Here is a 19,750-nt window from a genome sequence, read left to right as displayed (position 1 = left end):
ATGTCAGTAAGTAAGTATGAAACCATGAAGAACCGCATTCTAAGAAAGGCTGACTATTCAACATGGAAGGTGAAGATGATAATGTTCCTTGAATCCATTGATTGTGATTATATTAATATAATCAATGATGAACCACCCTATTCAGAAAAAGTTATTCCATCAACTCCAACTCTTCTAGAGCACTATATAAAAAAGGAAAGATCAGAATGGTCCACTCGATTACCAAAAACCGATATCTCAACTCGATTCCAAACCCACATGTTACGTCGGTTCCAAATGCTCCAGCAGAACAGCGCCAGAAAGCACATTGCTCCTTCATTCCAGTTGTAAACAGTCTGTTCAAATTCTCCATAATCGACTCCCCATGCCATATCTGAACCCAGTTTTCCAGACCTGTTGTTGTCCATACACTCCTTGAAAAGCTGCAATCAAAGAGAGCATGCTTCGCATCTTCCTTCTCCACCTGACACCAAGAGCATTGCCTATCAATATCCACTCGTTTTTCAAACAGCGCCATAGTAGTAGGTAAGCACATTATGTAAGTCCTCCATATAAAGAATCGAATTTTTCCAGGTAATTCTAAATACTATAGTTTTGTCCAAAAGACTGCGTTAGGAGTATTACATTCTCCAACCAACTATCTATAGCCACTCTTAACAGTGAACTCGTTTTTTGAATCAAACAACCACATCCAAGAGTCCCTCCTCGCTATTGATGCCAGAGGTATTTATTTGATCAATCGAATATCCCTTTCATTGAACAGATTATTTAGCATAGTATCATCCCAGCTTTTATCTCGGTCATTCACTAAATCACTCACCTTTATATTTTGAAAATCAGTGGGGATATTTGTTGAAATAAAACCATCTGTAGCACAAGGTAACCACGGTATTTTCCAAAAAAAGTCTCCATTCTTGTACAAATACATTTTCTACAGCCTTTTCTCAACAAATCTTGAGCTGCAACGATACTTCTCCACATGTAACTTGGGTTATCTCCAAGCTTGGTACCTAGAAAATCAGTAGTCAGGAAATAACGTGGTTTCATGATACTCACAACCAATGGGTTTTCTTCATTTACTAGCCTCTAACCTTGCTTGGCCAACATGGCGAGATTGAACTGTTGTAAACTTTTAAAGCCCAATCCTCCTGCTTCTTTAATGGTGCAAAGCTTATCCCAAGCCATCCATCACACTCCTTTACCATTCACGCCACTACCCCAACAGAAACCATTCATTTGGCGCTAGATTATATTACATATCTTATTTGAAATGATCATCATATTCATCCAAAATTTTGGAACTACCTGAGCTGCAGTTTTCAGGAGTATGCATTTCCCAGCCTTTGAAATTGTTTTAGTTTGCCATCCCTTCAATTTTTGCCCCACTATATCAGTTATAAAACTAAAAATCTCATTCTTCTTTCTCCCTATTGCCATTGGAATTCCTAAGTATCTACTTGGAGTGCCACTTTCACGAACCTCAAGAACTCCACAAATTACCTCTCGAGTTTATGCAACTGTGTCCGGACTGAAAGTAATCAGAGACTTATTAAAATTTACTGCTTATCCATATTACTCTTTATAACGCTATATAATTCTCTTCATCGCTTAAAATATATAAACTTGAAACATATGCATCATCGTATCGAAGTAGATGTAACACCATATTACACATCTAGGGACTTGTTTTCTAAATCAGGATAATTTACATTTTTCACTATTTAATATCTAGGTCTGCAGAAAATAGTTTTAGCATAGAACAATGAAAATAAGAATACATAGTATCTTTAACTTTAACTTTTCCCAGATTTTTTTTGCTGTTTTCTGATATTGATATGCTCTGTATCTACCTTATGCTATTCGAATACAAGAATTAAAACCTGTGCAATTCAATTTTACTTACCATCTTCTATATATAGATTATATGTTAACTACAAGATTTCACCAACCTTACACTAGTATTGCTAGCTAGGTTCTTGTGTATTTTGATCTCTACTTATACAATTAACTTAATTAATTAATTTCCACCTAGGCTCTAGCCCCGGCTCCAGCCTATTCAAGTTTCAACTATTAGATTGGTGTTGATAATAACTCGTACACAACAACATACAGACTACTTCAAATTATTGGTATTAGTCTTGATGAATGCCTACACCTCACGTATATTCCTGCAAAGTTGAATTTCATATTGGATCAATTGCTTCAAAAGGAAAGAGTCATACACTTTAATGAGGTATTTTATTTCGTTCTTCTAACAGCTTATTAAACTATCAACATTTTAATTTATCGCAAAAATTGTTTATCTAAATCACTTCATTATTTTGGTGGAGACTATATCTTGTGTTTCTTTGTTGCTAAAGTTTCCATCTGATTGTGCTTCACAGGTTGTAGGCGAGATTTCTTGCACCCGTGTTTTCTATATTACTTATCCCAGCGATCTCGCTTTTTAACTTTTTTTAATCCATTATCTCCAAAAGTCCCTCCCATACCAACTACCTCCTGCTGGCATTACTTTGTTGAGCCTGGTCTGCAGTACATTAGAATTTCAATCATCGATTTCAACACAATTATAGAGCCAATTTGTACCTACTTGAAATGAGCTCTTATCCAGGGCTCACATGGTTCTAGAATATATGTATCTGATGTTTCAAATAGTTTACTAAATAATTTTCCAACCGTAATATTCCATAAATGAAACAAAATCTAGGGATGTTCTTATACTTGAATGATATACAATACCAATCTTTTGTTTCTTTGTTGATCTTCACTCTTGATTTAAAAGATGTTGGAATATCCACAGTAACTTAGTATTTATGGTGACTCTGACTCTAAAGTAATCTCTCCAAACTTCTATAAAGTTTCTCAAACATGAAGATTGTACCTCCCAATATTATTTTCAAAGTCTATGATTATTTTTTGGGTCAAAAATAAAATTTTAAGATCATAAACTTGGACCCATAAATCCATATATTTCAATTCGACTATACCACGTAGAGTTGGGTCCATCTTGGACCAAAGTATTTGTTGAAGAGATTATGATAACCTTACTTAATGATTTAGAAATTAACAAAATGAGAGAATAAAAGAGGAAAAAAAGACAATCAAAATAGGTTACTAAGACTGTACTTACTATAACTTTTATTAATAATAGTATTAGGCACCTGAGATGTCAAATGTGTTGATTCCATGCTGTCTTTGTAATAAATCTATTTGTTGCCAAATGTGTTGATTTTATGCCGTCTTTGTAATAAATCTATTTGAATTTTGATATGATTACTTGAGATGTTAATTACAAAAGATTGTACAAATTTATTGTAGACTAAACCGTTTTAATATAAACTGAATACTCCAATTTTTATATATCCAAGTAACTCTTAAAAAATTAAAATACATAATATCTAACTGTAAAATTAAATTGAGTAATAACAACCTACAAAGACTAATTTATATTTTTTATTTTAATTTTATTTCTATTTGAGCACTATTCCATATAAATACATATTAAAATCTGAATTTCACATATTATATCTTTATATCTTTTATTTCAGAAATATTCTTTTTGGGTATAGTAGAATGTAGATAAGTGATATTTTTTGTGTTAATATGCTAACAATGGCAATATTATGATGTTGTTACCTGTTTTGTATCAATTTTACCTAAATTAGTTATTTGTAATATTATTTGTGGTGTTTGTTAAAAGTCTTAAGAAAACAAATTGAGTGAAATATCAACATAAAATGTTGCAATGCACGTTCTTACAATAATATTGTCTTTTTATAACTAAAATTTTTACTTTTTATTCTGAATTTCAAAGTTACAATATAACTAAAACATAAAATAAATGGAGGGGGACCGAGAGAGATGAAAGGATAGAGGGAGGGAGGCCTTACTTAAACTTCATATATTGAAATATGAATTGCAGCACCCTCATCATAGGAAATATGGAATCCTGGTTCATAATCATTCCGAATATAGACACACTACACCATAGATGACCTATCGCAACCCCCTCCCTAAAGAATGTTACCTAATATGTTACCTTAGATAGGGTAGTTATAAGCAAATTTAACATTATATTTTTTATGTTACCTTAGCCAAAGACAAGATGTTGCATTAGCTGCAAAGTGTTACAGCTTCCAAGATATTTGTCAAAGTGTTACTTTAGAGTATTAAAATACAAATACTCTATTTTTCCTTAAGAGATTAAATATTAATTTTAATTCATTATAAAAAAATTAAGGTGATATTAAAATTTAAATAACGATATATATGATTCATAAATATTTTATTCAAAAAAAATTTAAAAATCAAAATAATCATTTCAAAAGTAATAATCATTTAAATATATATATAAAACTATATAAAACTGTAAATCTAAGAATTTTTAAAAGTGAAAAATATATATAATTATTGCTCTTTTCTAAAATAACTTAAAATTTTATTTATAATACTAATAATAATAATAATAATATATCAAAGAAAATTTCCGAACCGCCCAATTATTTTAAACAACCGCCCTATTTTGGTCTAAAAGACCGCCCATATTTTCAGACACTTCAGTACTCCCTCCCATCCTCTTCTCTCTCTCAGACTATCTCTCACATATGTCTCCCTTCTAATCAAATCTTCTCTTCTCTTAAATTTGCGAACACTTCTGTTAATTTTCAGTCACTCTTCAATTTTTCTTTTCAATTGGTTTCAATTGGGACTTTTCATTCCCAAATTCAATTAGGGTTTGTAGTTCGTGGTGAATTAGGGCTTTACATTAATAGATTGTAGAGGTTTTGAAATTCATGGGCAAGCTATGAAGAAATCCGCCACTCATTCTTCTTGTGCTAGTCTCCAGGTTATCTCTCTCTCTCTCTATATATATATGTGTGTGTGTGTGTGTGTGTACGGGTGTTTATTTGTTTTATCGTTTCAATTCACTAATTCTACAAACCCTAATCCCCAAATCAATCCAACCACCACCATGTCTGACGAGGAGCACCAGTTCGAGTCCAAAGCTGATGTTAGCGCATCCAAGACTTACCCTCAACAAGGCGGTACTATTCGAAAAGATGGCTATATCATCATCAAAGGCCTCTCTTGCAAGGTCCCTCTTTAATTAATAACCCCCTTTTTGATTAGTTTAATCGATGATGCTCTGTTTTTTATTTCGTTGATTTTGGTTTTGTGTTTATTGTTCATACTGGCATAATTGGGGCTTTTCGTAGTTTTGTAAATCTAAGATCTGTTTATTTGTTATCTTTTGTTTCTGTTTATTAGTTTTGATTTTTAGGTTCTGTTGTTGTAGAAATGGATCTTAATCATGTTTTTGTTGGTGTATGTGTGAATTGATTTTATTTGCGTAATTGGATGAAGTAAGAATTGCTTGAAGCAGATGTATGATGGGATTCGGTGAAATCTAGTTTACGTGTTTTTTGCCTATTTTTATTGTTTCTGAGGTTTTGGATTTGTTTTATGAATTGATTATATCTGGATTTGTATTTGTATTGTTTGGTTGGGTTGTCTCATGGGTGTATATGGTTTGTGATTGAGTCTGGTAAAGAGGATTCAGAACCTCGATCCAGATCTCATTGTGTTAGTGTCTGGATTAGTGTTTGGTTGTTTAGAATGGTCTCGTGTGTTAGTTTTTGGATTTCTGATTTGGTTGTTTATAATGGGAACCCTGTTCCTATACTATTTGTTATGTTCCTGATTTTGTTCACATCAACCATCCAAATGGTGCCTAGATTATGTTGTTAGGAGACAATTTTGACTTATTTTTTCCACCATTCTGCGTTTTTTCTCAAGACATTTTTAGGTGTATTTGTTGTGAGTTATTTTGGCGTAGTTATTTGAAGGTATGCTTATAGACTTGTATTAGTGTTGCAGGTTATTTGTCTACACTGGAATTGATTTCCAGAAGGTACATCCAATCTTTATTGACTTCACTTTTCAATTTGCAGCCCTATTAAGTGTATGTATACCGTAAATATTATTGGCTAGAATTATTACTGATAATTTCTTATTTATTCTAGTTGCTAGTCTGAAGAAAGAAGAAAACCTTGAGGGAAGATGTGCCTTGGAATGGTCCTGGCATTTATCACTAAGTTTTAGGTTAAAATTTGTAGTCTGAATCAGAACACAAGCATACTTTTTCCGTCGACTGGTAATTTTATTCTGATGTCGATGGCTACTCTAGGGGGGATGATTTCACGTACCTTTCTCAGGATTTACAAATATATATTATACTGCTATATCAAGAAGTTTAATCAGCAGTCGTGCTTTTCACAGAACCTCTTATTCATACTGTGTTTTGCAGTTATCCGGCAAGCCTGTTTCATCTTTGTACTAATGCCTCATATATTATCTGCTCTTGCTAATGTTTGCTTTACTTTATTAATTTGCTATTATTTGTTTTCGATACTTTTTGCTAATACATATATTAACTTAATTGCTGATGCATATGCAACTCGTTGTTTGTACTTATTTATATGTTGGAAACTCTGAGCAGTTACAAATGGTTCATTTTATAAAATTTTACAAAAACCTAATTAAAAAGGTGTTGTTACATTGCATCAAACTATAAAACACACCCCTCCCAGTCCCGGGCATTGGCATTGCTAAATTGGTTGTTAAACAAATAATTATTTTACTAAGTTTTTTTATAATAATGAATTTTGAGTGCTGATTCTGAAAATGTATTTACCTTTATAACATTTCTTAAGTACCTATAATGACGTATAGTTATATGTATATTATTGGACAATCAGAGGGGGCATGTATGTGTATGATTGTGAATTAGTATATTTTTTACGATGAACCTGAAGATTGTGATAGTTGACATTTAGCTGGTTATTTTTGGAGGTGGCATGGGATGGATTATTGGTTACAGGGGCAGAACGATTAGTTGGTGCGGGGGAGTTGACCAAGGTAAGCGAAAGCTAAGTCTCTCTCTTTGTTTTCCCTACCCAGTTAAGAAATTTCCACAACTAATAGGTGATTAGATTATTATATGTGAATTATATTTTCAAATGTAGCTAAACTTTGTCAGAGAAGCCTTACGTTCAAACTTAGGTCCAGTAGAATTGTTATCTTTAGTTTAAAGTGGTTAAATTGCACGTTATATTCACATAGAACATCTCTTCATACTCTGATGTATCAAAATTGTCTGTGGTGCTTGTAGTACTTGCAATAGTAGCTAAACACTTACATGAAATAAATTGCATGTGCCTGATTTCTGCCTATAATTTATTACTTTTACTTGACTTCTGCCTCTTGCTTTCATCCTTATCTTTTTTGAGATATATAGCCATGTTAAATTTCTATCAATGAGGATCTTAATAAGTTCTCTGAAGATTCTAAAAAGGTATAATCAGGTTGCTAATTTGCACTACCTACTGAACTAGAAGTTTTTTCATCAAAGTAGCGTACACATGCATTTCAATGAACCATTCCTTTATTTTCTTCACATTTCTTAAAGTCTGGACCTTTTAACGTAGTTAAAAATTAAAATTTAGCAGGTGCCAAGAAAGTTTATTATCTCTTCACCGGCCAAGCCAAATGATCATTTCTCTATTTATTACCATAGTCTTACATTTCTCTGTAATTTGTAATTTGTTACTAGTTGTTTTTGTAATCCTTTAACACCACCTTTAATAATATTTTCTATTTTCCTAATAAGTGACAAACAATACATTGATCAAAGGTTGTGTCAATCTTTACTTTTCTCAGCTTCTTTGTTTTGTCTTCTAGTTTTGTAATACATCATGTTCTTTTTGTATATTAGCTTTACATATTATGTTTTGCTTTTACTAGATTCAAATTATAAACAATGAGTTGTAACTCAATATTTTCGACCCTGCAACATTGTAGAAAAAGAATTTGTGAGACATTACTCCAATGAGATTATTGGATATGATGGGTTCTGGAATGTGGTTTTTTCTCCAAGATCATGAGATACTATCGACTAAATCAGGACAGAGCTTCAATAGGTTGATAGTTACATTTTTATGCGGCTTTTACATGGCATCTAACTTCTTATGTAAATGGTTTTTATGAGGAAATTTACATGATAAATGTGCCTTAATAATCAGTTTAATGATCTGCAGTTTCTATATCAGCTGCTCCTTTTTTTTATTACATATTTTTTTATGTTCCAATTCTAGATAGCCAAACTAGCGTGCAGAACTCGGTGATTTCTGAGTACACCTGTATAGGTATTTGTTTTTATGCAGAGTTCATCCCTTCTCTAGGTAATACTCCAGTACATAATAATTTCACTCCAGGAGTCCAACGAGTTCATAAAACAGGTGTTACTTACCTAACCTCTAATGGCAGAATAAGAGAAAGCTTCTTTGGGTACTTGGACAAATTATGACATGCCTTGATCTTGAAGTCGAGGAGAAAGTGAAGCAAAACCAAGCAGAAGTCCGAGAGTAGTGGCTTGTAGTATTACTTTTTTTATATAGTTTACATTCTTTCTTTTTTAAAGTTTATAATCTTTAGCAGTTGGTAACCTGTTTAGATTTTGGATGAGCGGGTGTTTGATTTGTGTAAATGGAATTATTGTGGTAATGAATTGGTATTTTGGGATTATATACATTCTAATAGAAATTTTTAATTTTTTTTGGCAAAGTGTTACAATAACTTTATAAAGTGTTACAGTGGGCCCCTCGTGGGCTCCAATGTGGGTCCCACTTTTTTAAAAACATTTTAGAAATCTAAGGTAACATAAAAAACAAGTTACAACTGATCTCTCTTTCTGTTACATTAGCAAGCTAAGGCAACATATAAACAAGTTAAAATACGATGTTGCCTTTGGCACCAAAGATGTTACTTTAGACCCCTAAGGCAAAATGGAAAAACCTATCTTTAAGAAAATGTTACCTTAGCTTAAAAGTGGGGCAAGAGCAACATATTTACCCCCTAATGCAACATTTTTTTGGTGTTACAGTAGGCATTTTATGGTGTAGTGACAGTAGAAAGGTAATGGCCATGAAAAGGAGTACAAGGTGGCTGAAATCTTACTTTATCTTCTTGTGTTGCTATCATTGTCCACGCCCAGTTTTGAAATTGTCGTCTATTTGAATTCTAAGTAAAAATGATCTGTCATGTATATTGATAAAGAGGTTGCTCTAGTCAACAACAAAATTCAGGCCACCAATACTTCTCGAATAATTAAATGTATCATGGAAAATCCTCTAATATAGCCTAATCATGATATGTATAAATACATACAAACATAAATAATTAAGGATTAGAAAACAATAGGTTAAAATGATATTATCTAGAAATAACTTGAGTGAGATCTAGAGTATGAAATTTGTATCAATCTATTTGTACCTTTTAGCACAAGAATGGGAGATCTCTTCTGATGCACTATGCCCATCATTATCCAAGCTAAAATGAGCGGCCATGAATTAAGATCTCCTTTGATCAGATGGGCTTTAGTTAAAATTTTGTACCTAGAAAGCATGTAAAAGCTATAGGAAGCCAAGATCTGTGTCTAAAATTATCAAATTTGCCCATCTAATGCTCCAGTCTTGTTAGAAATTTCTAGATATTTGTTTTTTGAAATTATAATTTTTCTTGATATTATTTTTTAAATTTTTTCTTGATACTTTCCTTTCACTTGTTTCATAAGTTGAAATTACAAGGCCATTTTAATATTTGACATCTTATGATGAGAAGTGAACAATTATTCATTTATCATACTAACTCGTAACACATCTCAATATCTTTTTTATTTAAATAAAAAAAAATATTTGGAGAGCCAATTATATCCTGTGTTAGCCTAAGAAAGTATAAATGTATGATTTAAAAAATGGACTGTATTTAATATATATATGTGTGTGTGTTTTTAAATCCATGTTAATTCTAATACATAGCAAAGACTACTTTACAAAATAAGAAACAATTGAATTACTCTATATTTTAAAAATATAAAGATTTTATGTAGTTTATAAAAAATAGTTGGCATAGTCAAAAAATTATAATAAATATCTAATAAAGAGCTAAAGAATCTCAAACTACTATTAAAGTATTTTTAAAAGAATTATAGAGTTCCCATTCTATAAATTACTTTATAGTATATTTCATAATTTTGAGATTAGTATAAAAATTATTTACTTAGGAACCTAAGCATAAAAGAATAGGAGATTAAAGAGAAGAAACTTGAAAAGCAAAAGGTCATGAAAAGCTAAAGGTCATGAATTCAACATACCATGAACTCAAAAGTCTTTAACCTCAAAGGTCTATTTTAGGTGCTTCTAAGAACATTCTATATTATTAAAATAATAATCACAGCTTAGCTTATTATTTTAACATCCCCTTGAGCTAAATTTTTTCTCATGCTAAGTTTATTCTTCTATTCGTTAAAAATGTCCGGTCGCAAAGGTTTCATAAAGATATCACCAATTTGGTCTTGTGACTTGCAATGTTGAATCAAAACTTCTCCTTTCTTTATCAAGTCTCGAATAAAATGATATTTGATTCTTATGTGTTTGCTCTTTCCATGAAATACCGTATTTTCAGTGAGTGCTATAGTTAACTTGCTATCAAAATAAATGATTGAATTTTCCTTAGCGGCATGTTTGAGATCGTCCAACACCCATGTGACTAGCTAATGATAAAGAAATATATTCTGCCTGCGCTGTTGAGAGAGACACAACTTGTTGTTTATTTAACATCCATGTAATTGCACAACAGCCGACTAAGAAAACATTCCCCAAAGTACTTTTACTATCATCAACACTTCCGGCCCAATCACTATTATAATATCCAAGCACCTTACAGTCATTTGTCTTTTGATAATAAAGTCCATCTCCAAGAGTTTCACGAACATAGCTCAATATTCTTTCAGCCTCCCAATGTATCTTCTTTGGTTTCTCCATGAATCTACTAATCAAACTAACACCATATGTGATACCCAACCGAGTGGCGGTCAAGTACATCAAACTCCCAACAAGACTTCTATATATTGTATGATCAGCAAATTAATAATCATCATCCTTACTTAATTTCAAGCCAACTTCAATGGGATTCCTACATGGTTTCGCCTCATCCATTCGAAATTTCTTCATCAAATCCTTTACATACTTTTCTTGAGAGATAAAAATTCATTTTTCATGTTTCTTTACCTCAATACCAAGAAAGTAGTGAAGTAAATCCAATCGGTTATCTCAAATTCTTGCATCATATTCTTCTTGAATTCTTCAATATCATCATGATTATTTCTCGTAAAAATCAAATCATCCACATATAAGCCAATTATTGGAATTTTGTTTTTGTTCTCCTTGATGTAAAGTGTATGCTCAAATGGACACCTCTTAAATCCCATCTTTATAAAATATTCATCTATGCGGCTATACCATGCACGTGAGGCTTGGTTTAACCCGTACAAAGCTTTCTTCAACCAATAGATTTTAATTTCTTCATTCTTCTTCACATGGAACGGTGGTTGATCAATATACACCTCTTTTTGCAATTCACCATTGAAAAAAGCAGATTTGACATCCATTTGGTGAACTTGACACATATTTTGCGCGACCAGAGAAAGTATCAAAGAATTATTTCAAGGCGTGACAGGGGACCAAGAAATTCTTTGTAATCAACTCCATACTTTTGTTTGTAACCTTTAACCACCAATCGTGCCATATGTTTCTCAACTTCACCTTGTGCATTCATCTTTTTCTTTTAAACCCACTTGACTCCCATAGGTTTCTTTCTTTTAGGAGCTTCAAATAGATCATCTGTTTGATTTATTTCGATTGCATCAATTTTTTGATCCATGGAACACCTTCATTTATTTTCTTTAGAGGTATCTTCAAAAAAGACCGGATCTGCATTTGCATATAAGGCAAAATCAATAAACTCATCTTCCAAAAAATTTCTTGTTTCTCAATAGAGATCCGCCATAGTTCTTGTCTTTCTAGGTAGCGATTCGGAACTTGAGGATGATGATAATTATTTTGGTGGAGAATTAGATGGTGGAGTAGGTGGAGTGGAGCCTTCTTTTTCTGCTGGATCAAATGCATCATCATCAAGAAAAACACTTGAACTTTTTTTCTCATTCTTCCATTCCCTTGAAGCTTCCCCATTGAAGATCACATCACAACTAGTTACAACCTTCCTTGTGATACGATTTTATGATTTGTATCCCTTGGAAGCTTCACTATAAGTAACAAAGATGCATTTTTCATATTTGTCATCAAGTTTGCCTCTCTTTTCATCGGGCACATGAGAGTAACAAATGATTCCCAAAATTCGGAAGTGAGAGACACATGGCTTCTTGTGGCTCCAAGATTCTTATGGAGTCTTCCCTTGTACACTTTTAGTAGGTGCACGATTAGGAACATAAAAAGAACATGCCACCACTTCGGCCCAAAATATCATAGGCAATCATTTTATTTTCAACATACATCGAACAAGATCCATAATCAATCGGTTCCTCCTCTCAGCTATCCCATTTTGTTGAGGGGTTGAACGAACCGTTAGTTGATGGAGAATTCCATTCTTCTTCAAAAAACTTCCCAATTCTTCGGACATATATTCACCAACACGATTGGATCGTAATGTCTTTAAAGAATGACCATTTTCTTTCTCCAATATGCTTTAAAATCTTTAAAAACTTCAAATACTTGAGATTTTTCTTTGAGAAAATAAATCCACATCTTGGGACTATAATCATCAATAAAAGTGAGGAAATAATGGCTACCTTTAATAGAGTTTGTGTGCATGGGTCCACAAAAATCTGAATATACTAATTTCAATGGCTTTTTTAGCTCGCCATGCCTTGTCCTTTCTAAATGCATCTCGATGATGCTTTCCAAAAACACAATTTTCACACACTTGATCTTACCTTTGAATATTTGGGATGCCTCTCACCATATGACCTTTACAAATCTTGTATAAAGTGCTAAACTCAAGTGATTATATCGAAAATGCCAAAGCCAATACTTGTCATTCACAATATTAGATAAGCATGGAAGAGACTCATATTGGACTTTCAAGTTAAATATTTTAGTTGATGTCATCTTGACTCTTACAACAAGAAGGCCATTTTTATCTCTTATCTCACAAAAATTATCTTTAAAATTCACATGATGTCCATTTCTTAAAAGTTGCCCAACACTTAAAAGATTATGCTTAAGATCAGGAACATAATAAACACTAGAGATGTAGTTTATACCTTGCTTTTTTGGATTGGAACATCTCCACACCCTTTGACAACGAACCTATTGTAGTTATCCGTCTTGACTTCTCGTTGTACACTTTCATCAAAATTCACAAAACAATTTTTATTTCTGGTGGTGTGGTTGCTACAACCACTATCGATATACGAAATATCATCGAATGACACTTATTGAATATTGCTAATAGGAAACATACTTTCATCTTTCTCCTCAACATCCTCATGTAGAAAATTAGAATCTTTTTCATCATTAAGTCGTTTATAACAATCTTTTTTCATATGCCCAATTTTAGGGCAATAATGGCATTGAAAATTAGAAGAATTACCTCTTCATCTTCCATTTAAACCTCCATGAGCTCTTCCTCTTCTCCTTTGATATGAGTTAAAATTTTCACTTTGCACCTTTTATCTTCCTTGTCCCCGACCACGAAATAATCCTCTTCCACCTCTTCCTCTAAAACCACCACGACTAGTGTCTTGAACTTGAAAAACTTGCTCGGAAGGAGATGAGTCAAATTGTTTGATGCGGGGTTCGTGAGATTGTATTGAGCCAAACAATTCTTCAAGAGAGAAAGTATTCAAATCTTTTTATTCTTCTATGGCCACAACAACACCTCCATGAGCTCTTCCTCTTCCTCTTTGATATGAGTTAAAATTTTCATTTTGCACCTTTCCTCTTCCTTGTCCTCGACCACGAAATAATCCTCTTCCACCTCTTCCTCTGAAACCACCACGACTAGTGTCTTGAACTTGAAAAACTTGCTCGGAAGGAGATGAGTCCAATTGTTTGATGCGGAGTTCGTGAGATTGTAGTGAGCCCAACAATTCTTCAAGAGAGAAAGTATTCAAATCTTTTTATTCTTCTATAGCCACAACAACTTGCACATATTTTTGAGTCATACTACGAAGAATTGTTTTCAAGACTCTTATTTTCAAAATATCTTCTCCATTAACACAAAGTTGATTAACAATTAAAATTGTTAAATTCGATTATAAAATTTCTCCACCATTTCACTTTCTTTCATCTTTAGTAAATCAAACTCACCTCTAAGAGCTTGAAGCCTCACCATTTTTACTTTTTTCACTTTTGTAGGCCTTCTTAAGGATGTCCATTGCCTCCTTTGATGTTGATGCCGTTGAAATTTTCTCAAAAATTACTTCATCCACCGCTTGATTAATGAAGTAGAGGGCCTTCTTGTCCTTAATAGGTTCTCCTTTAAAGTGTTCAATAATTATGGTAAGAGATTAGCTTGATTCACCGATTCTTCATACGTTCAACTATCTCCTAAAGATCTTGAGATCCACATAACACCTTCATTTGGATGTCCCATTATTTTAATTCTTTCCCATCAAATGTGGAAGTTGAGGTTGAAACATATTATATTGTTGGAAGACATCACTTAACCTTGCTCTCATACCACTTTGTACGAACTTAAGCATAAAAGAGTTGTAGATTAAAGAGATGAAACTGATTTTCAATAATCCACACATCTAACTCACATAAAAGAAATATAAACTCATACTTGTATTTCACCCAAAATGATTATATAAAACTTTACAAAGCTTGAAAGAGTGTTCTATTTATAGGCCTCCATAGAACCTACTAGAATATTATTTAATATGCAACTCCCTACGTACATGAAAAGTTAAAGGTCAAGAACGCAAAAGACCATGAAATCAAATGTCTTGAACCTCAAATATCTATTCTAGGTGCTTCCAGGAACATTTTATATTTTTAAAATAATAATCAAAGTTAACCTTATTATTTTAACATTTACGTATTCTTTTTTAATTTGATTATTTATCATATTCTTAATTACTTAAATAATAATGAACCATTCTAAAAAAATTAAAGACCAATTAAAACTCTATAGAAATTCACATTTTTTATAACTTCATCAATTATTAAATAAATATTTAGCAACTAGTTATATATTATTACAATGTAACATCATGTACTTTATACTTCATTTGTCTTGAAATGCACATGATACATATATAAGTTAAAATTTATGTAAACAAATAATCTTAATGGAAATTTTGTGTTCAGTTGACATAAACTCAGTAGAAACATTTTTGGTGTCTATACCGATAAATAATATTGAATTTCAAACTTAATAAGTTGTTAATGTGTTTATTCTACAGTGGGATACTTGTTAGGCATTATTATGCTAATCCTTACTTTATTTATTAAACCTTTTAGTAGCTGTAGAATATAGTCAATTATTCTGTACTACAATGAACGGAAGTAAAAGATTCAACCCTGAGATAGCCAATTCAGAATAGTTAATGCAGAAGACAGTTGTATAGGTTTCAGTCGGGAATTTAAAGCTAATATTCGAGTCTAGTTGTTTATTATGTACCCTTGTAACATTAATTTTAGCTGTTATTATAACTTCAGGTAGAGGTTTTAATTAATAGTGTGAGATCCTGGATAGTAAATTTGGTTTGTATTAAGTAATTTTACTTTTGAGAATCGTTTTTAAGGCTCTAACTTATGTGTGTAAGAGATTGGGGTTATTTGGCATCGTATTATTCGATTGTTGAGTTAATGCAGGTAATATATTTTTAGACGGTTGCAGAGCGAGTCAAATCCCTTACCCCGGATTTGGGGGTGTTACACTGGTGGTGTTGGACTGGACGTCTCTAATTTTTTGCCAAATCTGCTGGTACTGGTTGCTTCTGCACCAACAGTTGCTATAACAAACGATTTTACAGTTAAAGTTGTAGATGATTCATCACTGGTACTTATGGTTATTGATACAGAGGGGGATCTATAAAATCCCTAGATTAAATGTTGGGATTGACGATGGTAGAGCAAGATCATTTCCCGTCAACTCCACCCTCACAGCAAATTTATTATGATTTACATCAGTGACGTGTCACCAACAAACTCAGCCTCATCACCTAAGTTTATGGAACTATCACCAGCAAAATATCATTCCATCTAAATCATTTTCAACATCAACAATATGCATTTTCTTTTTAGGGGAATTGACACCTTCACGACCTCCTTTATGGCCAACTTTCTTAGATTTCTTTTGTATTTCATTTTCTTTTTCTCACCTAGCTTTAATGGGAAAATCTTGAAATACTCCATCATTGAACTTATCATGTAAAAGCCTTACACTATTACTCGCAACGGAATCAATATAACTTATATCTTCAGTTATCACTCCCTTGGAAACCAAATATATATGCTCCAACAATTGAATCTGCCAAAAAATAAGAACAATAAAAATAGGAAATTACATAAGGAAAAATCTTGGTAACCACATTATTGACCAATGATATGAATTGATAATTACCACAAACAAGTGTGAACCACCAACACCTGTATGAAACAAACAAGTAGTATGTGCATACCATTGATCATAACCATCAAGAACACCAACACCGTTACTACCAGTAACTACATGGAGTGAACGTGCAGCCCATTATGATATATAATCACGATGCATGAATCTCCATTTGGTATCTTGCTTACCCTGTAATTTAAGTTTATGAAGGTCTTTAAAATATGGGTCATTAAATGGTATACCCTGAATAAAACCAAATAGGCGCAAGCTTCTATTTAGGGTGTTTGTCTCAATAATGAAAAAACATATATGGGGACCATTAGAGGACTTACCATATATACAATAATCAGGAAGTTTTGAAAGAATCTCACTCGTATAGACTTGTCATACAAAATGAGATGGTGAGACACCATCTAAAGACAACCGGTGAGTGGCCAACACACCTGAACTAACTTCGACAAATGATAAATGTAAACACCACTTATATAACACACAAAACCATAAAATTATAAATATACACAAGTGCACACATGGAAGACGGTAAAAAGAAAAACCAGAAAAAAAATAATGGACAATTAAATAAAAAATTAATATAAAAATGTACTACCTCATCCCATAAGGACCTGGTCAGTCACCCCATATAGCTGAATTGTCCAATAATTGACCACGAGGAACATGAGCTAAGGTAGGAAATCTAGTCTAGGTTTGCAACTGTAGTAAAAGAAGGCATCCAGAAATCTCTTGCAATCCTATTTCACAAGAATTCTACAATTTCCTTTATATAAATGCAAGTACAACTGATCCCCAAGATAATTTGTGAAAGCGTTAAAAATCTTCAATCAAAGGAAACATACACTGAATTTGCCCACCTGATTTATCAGTAAATAGTATCCCTGACAACTGTATTAAATATGATTGAATGTGGAGCATAAGCTCAAGATCAATAGCATCATTGCAAAGTGAGGAGAAATGTGCAGTCAACCAACTTAATTTCAACCTTCCACCTTCCAAACTTGTAAGTGGATGAATTCCAAATACTTGAGTAACTATCTGGTCCCACCCATCATTAACTTCTGTAGACCACTCACAACATCACCATCAATCCTTAGACCAAGAAGCACATTCACATCTTATAGTATGGTGTTATATTCTCCAATAGGAAGATGAAATGTGTATGTTTCAGACCTCCAATGCTCAGATAAAGCAGAAAATAAACCCCGATCCAAATTAATGGATGAGAACCTAGTGACACCGTTAAAACCCAGGTTAGTAAGAATAGGAATCATCATATCATGTATGTGTGGCAATATAGACTGATTAGTGTCACGCTTGTGCAATCATTAACAGTCTCCACCAACCTTCCAAATAACACTATTGAAAATTGGCTAATAAACATCAATTTTGGACCGATGTCTGAACAGTTTGTTGACTGATATCTTTGTGGGTGATGTTAATAGTTACAATCTTAGACATCGGTTTGTTGCTGATGTCTAAGATCATATCAGACATCACATTTTCAATAATTTCTGATATTTCTATATATATATATATTTACTCATAACTTACATGAGTTTTAGTTTTATATTTTTATATTAATAGTATTAAAACTACTTCAACATATAGTTGACATAGTATAAATCTACAACAACGTCATTTTTTAAAAGAAACTGATGTGTAAATCTTCTATAGACATTAGTTTTCTTAATGAGAATCGATGTTTTAAATCACGTTAGACATCAGTTATATCCGATTTGTATCAAATATTCTAACATCAGTTCTGCTAAGCAAAAATGATGTAAAAGCTTGTAATAGACATCAATGTAAGAAATATATATACTATAGAAAAAGATACTAGACATAGATTTTGGTTTTCATTTACATGTAAACTGATATTGTTATATATTACTAACATTATTTTCTTCGAAGCAACTAATGCCCAAAAATGCCAAAAAACACTAAAATAAAAATAACTCAATTTGTCATTCATGCCATAGACCAAACATTCATATGATAATTTGAACCACAAAATAATCCGCAAAATCAATATAAATATTTACTTCGTACTGGAGTCAAACCCAAACTATATTATCATACACACAAATATATAATCCTCTAACTTCTCACATCTCAAACAAAAATCTAAATTTATATCGCTATTAGTCCTTCAAGGCAATCTCTAGCAAGGTGATCTCTTCGTGCACATTTGAAGAATTCATGGACCTGATTTCATTGAAGGAAAAAATTAATTCTTAGAATAAACTTATACTTCAAGTATTCTAAAATAACAAGCTCTGCTTCAAAGCCCGCGGTATTAAATCATTGTTAGCATCCAAAGCTATGATTTGCCTTCCTAAGGTCGAAACGCACTACAAGAAAAACGTCAATAGACAACGGTTATGCACTAATGTAAAAAATGCAAAAACCCGACGTCTTCATGGGTGTAGCAAAATGGCACTATTTTTCATATCAATTCTGGACCGATGTGAAAAATACAATAATACATCATTTATAGACCGATGTATTAGATATGCAAAGATATCAGTTCGTAACTGATGGGAAAAATAAGAAATGATGTCAATTGTATTTATACTACAACGCTGCTGTAAATAGAAACGATGTATTAGACATAATAAGACATTAGTCATTAACCGATGTCTATGGTTACAATTTTAACTAGTATATATATATATGCACCAAAAATACTAAAAATAAAAATAAGAGGAATCAATGAAATATAAATGACTAAAGCTTTGTTTAACATTATCAAACCAATATAAAACATACCAATATACAACATACACGAAATTAAAAACATAATTCTCAAATCTACAACTTTTTTTTACAAGTGTCTGCCTCTTTTTTATCTGGAAGCATGATATAGTACTCTAACTGTTACATTACTTTCGTAGCCTTAGCTGATAATCTGATTCTTTATTGACAAACATTTGCCAGCTACCATCCAAAATCACTTCCTTAGCAGGATCCCAGTCGAATTCACCAAGCTTCATAACAAGGGAATCTCTGACCAAAACAGGGCTCCGCTACAGATACCGACATAGCTTCTGTAAGATCAACACATTTTCTTGAGTTTAGCACTATTATTTCTCGAGTTTAGAACTGAGACGGTATTTATCACACCGGTTCTTCTATTGCCAATCACAAAAATCTAATATTTTATGTTTATCTACAAAATTAAGTGTACGGTAAACGTTTAATGAAGTATTAATAAGAATATTTCAAGACTCGAAATGCATATAATTTACAAAATGTG

At 32.4% G+C, this 19,750-nt stretch overlaps 1 long non-coding RNA gene across 1 annotated transcript; it reads left to right on the top strand.

The window, feature by feature from the left end:
- The first annotated feature begins 247 nt into the window (after nt 1-247).
- On the top strand, nt 248-2,668 carry LOC141698679 (uncharacterized). The gene is made up of 3 exons (XR_012565199.1): nt 248-525; nt 2,033-2,233; nt 2,385-2,668. It is a non-coding gene; the product is annotated as an uncharacterized LOC141698679 (long non-coding RNA).
- The last annotated feature ends 17,082 nt before the right edge of the window (nt 2,669-19,750 follow it).

The sequence above is a fragment of the Apium graveolens genome, chromosome 11, assembly GCF_009905375.1.
Source record: "Apium graveolens cultivar Ventura chromosome 11, ASM990537v1, whole genome shotgun sequence".
NCBI lineage: Eukaryota > Viridiplantae > Streptophyta > Magnoliopsida > Apiales > Apiaceae > Apium > Apium graveolens.
The sequence above is the reverse complement of the archived record's forward strand: the minus strand, read 5'-3'. Positions and strand labels throughout refer to the sequence as shown.